Source organism: Suricata suricatta, chromosome 15, assembly GCF_006229205.1.
Source record: "Suricata suricatta isolate VVHF042 chromosome 15, meerkat_22Aug2017_6uvM2_HiC, whole genome shotgun sequence".
Taxonomy (NCBI): domain Eukaryota; kingdom Metazoa; phylum Chordata; class Mammalia; order Carnivora; family Herpestidae; genus Suricata; species Suricata suricatta.
Genome location: NC_043714.1, coordinates 55308488 through 55316310, shown reverse-complemented (window position 1 = coordinate 55316310; position 7823 = coordinate 55308488).

The window sequence follows — 7823 nt, the reverse complement described above, 5'->3', positions numbered from 1 at the left end:
TTCCATATGGGGAATCCTTTCACAATGTATATATCTATCAAATTATCACATTGTACACTTTCAATATCTTACAATTATATTTGTCAATTACACTTCAATTAAGAAAAAAATTACACAGGAGATAGGATAAAATGTCTCATAATAATCTCCAATAGATATTAGCATTTTTTCATATCACAATTAATTAGCAAATTAATTTCTAACATGTAGAATTTTTTCAACCAAATTTCTCATTAACCTCTAAATTGCCAAACTAATTGTTGAAAATTGAACCTAAGAAAGATAAATTTAATCTTCAAATGAAAAGTAATTTTTCCAACAATGTAAGTTTTGATGAGCTCTGTATGCAGCATACTTCAATTTATCTTCCTGATTAGCCATATTTCAAATGAATTAAAAGCACTGGTTTGAAGATTTTTTTTTGCTTTTTTCCTAAAATTCTTACCAATTGAAGTATATGATATGAATGGAAAAAGGGCTTTTCTCACATAAAGTCTAAAGTATAAGGTAAAGGAGTCTGAAATGTAGTTTTATAAGCAATTACACTTTATTAAAATTTAAGGAAATGTAAATAATAGTTGATGATATGTGTTTGACATTACACTACTCAAATACAAATTGACAACACCAAAATATACTATAAAAAGAGAAGATATACCTGAGGAAGGGTAGACAACACAATGATACTTACCAAAGAGGAATATATTCTTTTTTAGAGGCATAATTCTTGGCCACAGAATGTGAAAATTAATAGATTTCTACTTAAATATGAGTTTCTATGATATGCCCTGGGGGAAGTTATTAATGAATCTCAGAAACATATGTGGTTAATAATGTTTTGAAAATGTGTAGGAAGTTGATTTAATGCATAAAAATTCATTTATTAAACAAATTCCCTAAATTTTAAAACTATCAATGAAACTAAAGTATTATTTCAGCAAAGTGAAGCTCTCAGTAATGCTCTGTTTTGTCCATACTACAGATATCTGTGAGAAAGATTTTATTCCCTAATGTGTCTAGGGTATTAGATTTATATCACTGTACAGAGAAATTGGATTTTCTCTTAAGGAATATTCCTAAATTAAAGAAAAGATCAAGCAATAACAAGGAAGGGTAACTTATTTTTTCCTAAATTAACCATTTTCTGGCCATTCATTATGGAGCTCTGTTGGAGACATTATTAATTAGTTACCATGTTATTCTGCAAGACAAAATAGTATATATAAATTCTCTATAATTTAAAAAGAACTGATATAAATGACTTCCTTTTATTTATCACAGTTCTCAAAAAGTCCATACTACAGTAAAGGAGTCTTGGTATTAAACCATATAGTCTATTTCTTGGCCTTTTATGCGAGCAAAGCTTTTTCACAGAAGTTTTAGCTACATTTTTTAAAGGCATTGTTTATCAAAGGGATAGTTAAAAACAAGTGACATCTATAGCTCCTCTCTTTGTATGTAAAGAAGCTGTAAAGTTACACTTGAACCGAATATAACACTGTATGTTAACTAACCGAAACTAAAATAAAGGCTCTGAAAATTAAAAAAAAAAAAAGAATGTGTAAAGTATATTTAAAAGCATTTAGTCAAGTGCTAAGGAAACAACCCTAAGTGATAAAAGTGTTTATTATGAAGTATTCACATTTGCTCTCCACCTCCAGTAATAATCATACTTTTAAGCCTTTCATCTTTGTAAAAGGATTAAAATGAAAACTGGGGTGTTTTTTGTTTTCTGTTTTGTTTTGTTTGTTTTGGTTTCCGGCATGATTTTATTTCAGCAACTAAAGAATATTTAGTTAACGTTGGCATTGCCTTTATTGAACATTCTATTCTGTTTGGTTTAATGTTTCATAATATAAGGTGATGAACTCTTGAGCCTTGATATAAATTTATGCTTTTCACCCAATGGCTTGCTTGTTTTTTTAAATGCAATTTAGTAGCATTTTCTTTGAGCTTAAAAAGAGAACTCAGAAAAATGTATTAAAAGATCTGCTCTTCCTGTATCAGTGACTTACTGAATTACTGTCATTCTTGTATTCCCACTTACTGAGCATCTGTGCTTGTCAGACTGTCATTGGCAATGTGTGAAAATGCAAGAAAAAAATATGGCCAATGATCTTCATAAACTCACATCCAAGAGGTTTCCTGGTATCCTTATGTGCTATTAATTAAACTATTGACAGTTTAAAGAAAAATCAGTATTTATTAACACCTATGCCTTATTTTGACTTTAAAGAATAAATAAGTCTATGTTCTAATATAACCAAATTTTTTTATCTGTGTGTTCATTAATTTTTTCAAATACCCATATATTGTGTGTCAACAACCATGCATTGGGATGCCTGAGTGGTTCAGTCCATTAAGGTCCGGCTTTGGCTCAGGTCATGATCTCACAGTTGGTGGGTTCGAGCCCCACGTCAGGCTCTGTGTTGACAGCTCAGAGCCCGGAGCGTGCTTCAGATTCTGTGTCTCCCTCCCTCTCTGACCCTGTCCTGTTCACACTGTATCTCTCTGTCTCTCAAAAATAAATTAAAAACATTAAAACAATTTTTTAAACCATGCATTAGCAATAATTATGCACAAGCAATTTTTTTTAGTTTGAAGGAATTAAAAAACATAAAAAAATTCTTCTGTTACCAGAGTGGATAGTCTAGTACACAATACCATCATTCCATAGATCTTGTTTCAGTACTGGGCACACTCAAAGACAGATAAATTTGCTTTTAAATAAGCAATAATAAATCAGCAGAAAACCATATGTGCTAGGCTGTGGACTTAGTGCTATGGTATACAAAAATTATAACAATTACATCAATAGAAATATTGATGATAATAATGACTACTGGAAATTATTAAGTGCTTATATTTTGCTAGATAAGTTAATCATTTTATATGTATTATTTATTTATTATTTTCAAGGTCTCTGCTGGTCATTTTTTAAAAAAAATAATAGTTTATTGTCAAATCGGTTTCCATATAACACCCAATGTGTTATTTATTTTAAATCTTCTTTTTCAATATGCTGTTGAATTCAGTTTGATGGTATATTGTTGACTTATTTTTGGATCTATAATTCGTAAGGAATATGGTGTGTAGTTTTCTTGCTTTAGTGTCAGAGTAAATGTGGCCTCGGAATGAGTTAAGGTTTGCTACCTCCTCTTCTACTTTTTGGGAAGAGTTTGAGAAGGATTTCTACTAATCCTTTAAATGTTTGAAAGAATTCACCAATGAGCTTATCGGTCTTGGACTTTTCTTGGCCATGGCTTAAAAAAATATTTTTCATGTTTACTTATTTTTGAGAAAGAGAGAGACAGAGTGCGAGCAGGGGAGGGGCAGAGAGAGGGAGACCCAAGTTCTGAAGCAGGCTCTAGGTTCTGAGATGTCAATATAGAACCTGACACAGAGCTGGAACCCACAAACCATGAGATCATGACCTGAGCTGAAGTTTGAGGCTTAACCAACTGAGCCACACAGGCGCCCGTGGTATTTTTTTTATTACTGATTCAATATGTTTATTTGTTATAGGTCGATTCAGATTTTTTATTTCTTCTTGAGTTGTTTTGGTAATTTGATGATTTTAAGGAATTTGTGAATTCTATCTAGGCTATCTAATTTGTTGAGGTACAATTTGTTATATATTTATTTATAGTACATTTTATTACTCTAGGTCAGTACTAGGTTAGGAAAGTAAATGTTTGAAAAGAAGTATCTAAAAATAAGTCACTCATTTGCCCTGTTATGATGAATGAATCAGATCTTACATGGAAATCTGAAAGCTATGCACATGCAGGTGTGGACTTTGGCTGAGATACAGGGCTAGGGCAAAGGCCATGGAGAATTGTTGGCTTTTTTGGCCTTGCCTCTGTAAATCTGCAGTGAAACATCTCATGTTGGCTTGCGTTTCCTGTTGCTTGTCCTGGCTAGCAGCTGAGAAGGAGATACAAATGCCAAACTTAGGGACAGCAAGAACAAAATGGGACCACTTTTGCCTGTCTCTTAACATTTAACCAATGGCAACCTTCAGAACTTAATGAATACTGTTTCACTTTCACTTTTGAAATATTGTGCAACTTTACTTTTGGTCAACTCTAAAAGTTGGAATCATATGAAAAAAAAAGATTCTGGAAACCAATTGATAAAACAATCAACTAGATATGTTAATCCCAAACTAAAGCTTTAATGGGAGATAATATTGTTGCACCAATTTTTCCTATAAGAATTAGCTGCTATACCAAAATAAAAAAAAAATCCTTCCTGTGATAAGACATTAACTAAAGTGGAACTAAAAGATTCCTTGATCATATCCTCTGGTAGTTGGACAAATTTGCATCCTGGACATTGTTTATGAAAGAAAATAAAGCTGTATATAGTTAAGGTAGTGTAATTTGGTTGTCTGATATATGGAGCCAAAGATAATTCTAATGGATAGATAATTCGGTACTGGAAGTATAGTGCCAAAAAGAACAAATTCACCAGAGATGCACACTCTTGTTCCAAGTTCATAGTGCTGCTATAAATGAATATGTGAGTTAAATGCTTCCTGAGATCCATCTAAGGATTAGTGTGATAGCACTTGTAAGAAGACATAGATGTAGCCACATATCATATCATAATGGAAATAAAAATCTGGTATATAAATTAGGGTGGAAAACATGGACTTATTATTATTATTTTTGCAAGCAACATTGAGTCCCACAAACTCACTTGTTAACTCTGTCTTCTAAGGTCTTTGGTAGTGACTAATATTAAAGCTTTTATTTGTTAATATAAGGAATAAATGATATAAAAGATTGACAGTTGTCTGCAAAGATATAATATCAAAAGAAAAATAGGGATGTGAAGTGTGCAATTCTAAATAATTAAGAAGTTTATATACTTCATCAGCCTCAAAGCTGCAAATTGGAGTGTTGATTTGTGAAAGTGTAGGTGTCAAAGATTACCAGTAGAATGGAGTCTGCAGTCCCAAGCATGCCTCTTGAGGTACTGGCCCTAAACTGAGGACTAGAGATCGGAATATTTAGGTTAGTTCCATTGTTGCAATACAGAATGATTGTCTTTGAATGAAGGAACTGCTGCCTCCTGAAGATGTCATGTTTCTTTCTATGATTCAGAGGGAGAGTTGATGAGCAAAAACCAAATGGAAGGTAATGTTAACATGCAGAGGTGATATTTAACCCAATTATTAAACAAAAGAAGGATAACTATTTAAATGAAATTAATAGAAATGTGTACATTCAGCTTTTTTGCCTATCCAAATCATTATCGATCAAATGATCTATTTTAGTTTTTATGAAATGTTCTAGTTCTTATTTATTCCTCAAGTAGCACTTCTTCTGGAAAAACAAATGCACAAAGGAAAAAAGAGACAAACAGACAAAATGGACTCTTAAATACAAAGAACAAACTGGTGGTTACCAGACAGGAGGTGGATGGAGAGAAGGATGAAACAGATACAGGGTATTAAGACTACACTTATTCATACTTTGATTCTTTTCTAATATTTATTTTTGAGAGAGAGAGAACGAGCACAAGTGGAGAAGGGACAGAGGGGGAGGACAGAGGATCTGAAGCAGGCTCTGTGCTGCTAGCAGAGAGCCTGATTAGGGGCTTGAACTCACACGGTGAAATCATGACTTAAGCCAAAGTCAGACACTTAACTGACCGAGCCACCCAGGCACCCCAGGAGTAGTCAGATGAGCTCTGAAAAATGTATAGAATTGCTGAATCATTATATTTTACACCTGAAACTAATAAAGTACTAGATGTTAATTATACTTGAATAAAAATAAATAAATAATACTTATTATGGAAAGCTGCTTTCCATACTGTTTTGGGGATGGGGGGAATCTCAGTGTCTTATGAAACTTTCTGGTGAAGGAATCTGAGGACTGGAGGGATTTGAACAAGGAATGTAGCTCTGCCATAACTAGTTCCACTTTGATCTGTTTTTAATATCGAGATTTCATGTAAGACTTTGTTTAAAATTGAGGTTAGTAATCGAAGTGCAATATACATTTGGATTTGATCTTCACAGTTAAGAGTACTCAGTCCCCATGTTTCCTTTTTAGTTCTCATAAGCATTTGAAGGGATGTCTTTATCTCTGCATTATAGAAAAATAGAATGAAGCTTTGAGTTTCCAGAGGTATAACTAACACCTGGATCTTCTAACACTAAGACTTGAGCTTTTGATGCTTTGAATCTCACAATGGCCTTAAGACAGAAAAGGCAGCACTAGTATCTAACAAGAAACTTCAGATTTATGGATATGGTGCAAACTGAATGAGTTGAGGGTTCAGATACTGAATTTTTACTACTGTACCAATTCTCTCTCCTTTTCAGCATCCTGGGAGCCAAAATAATTATCATACTCTGTTAATAATGTATTATATATGGTAAGAGGATTAATTAACTTCCTAATTTAGACACTTTGCCTCTAATATTATGATCTGAGCACCAACATTTTATTTATTTGGAGTTTTAGTTATTATACTCTTGATTTTCAAGTAAATACACTTTCCTCTACTACAATTGAATTTTATTTTTTCCTGGCTTTTAAAATTTGAGAAGTGACTTATGAAACATTTTAGGTTTATTTTTCTGTTTGCTTAATTTTGAGTGCTGATCTTTTTTTTTTTTAATGTTGATTTATTTATTTTTGTGAGAGAGAGAGAGAGAGAGAGAACAAGCGGGGGAGGAGCAGAGAAAGAGGGAGACACAGAATTGGAAGCAGGCTCCAGGCTCTGAGCCATCAGCACAGAGTGCCATGTGGGGCTTGAACTCACAAACCATGAGATTGTGACCTGAGCAGAAGTTAGATGCTTAACCGACTGAGCCACTCAGGCACCCCTGATCTTTTCATCAGTTATATTTTTGAAAGAAAAAAATGTTTCAAACTTAATCAAAGCACTCTTAACATTTTATATTATTAAGAGTCTTTGAATGGTTGACTTATGTGCTTACTAACAAAAACTTGCTAATTTTGTAATTAGGAAAAAAAATGAATTGCTCTATATCAAGTCCAGGTGTTTATATTTGTATGTGTGGATGTGTCTGTGTGCCCATAAAATAAGGCATAGTATTCCTTATGTTAAATTTTAAGTTATTCAGGATGAAGTTATTATTTCTACCTTATTTTCAGACCTAACATCAGGTTATTCTTCCCATTGTCAAATGCACATGTTAAAGAAGAAAATTATCAAAATCTCCCACATCAGGGAATAGATTAAACTAATTATTTACCAAAAAAAGTACATTTTTAACTCTACTCCAACACACAGAATATAAGCAGTGGTAATTTTTTTTCTGCATATAATTTTGTTCTATCTAATTTTACCCCCATAACTTTTCCATTCTTGAGTTGCTATGCCTAGTCTTCTAAACTTTCATGGTATTTGAAGCTTGCTCCTTAAATGCCCAGAATTACTGTCATACCTATAAGAAGTTTTTGATTAATTTTGAATGTGTGTTCTAAAAAAACACAAGTTCTTAGACTTTAGTATGTAAAATATTAACTAAGTATTTTGCTACAAAAATATGTGGTGAATAATGGGAATAATAACATTGACTTGTTTATTTGTATCATGTATCTTGAATGTATCATAGATAAGCTGCTATATAACAATTGCCACTTCAGATAGCTGTGAAATTAGGTGATTAACTAGTTGGTACTTAACATTCTAATTTCTGTATAAGTCTAATTACATGAAATAGAAGTGGGGGTTTTGATTTTTTACTTTGCTTTTCTGTTTGGAGTGTCATTGTAACTACTGTATTGTAAAGGACGGAAAATAATTGCATATGTTAAAAAAATAAATTGTGTTAC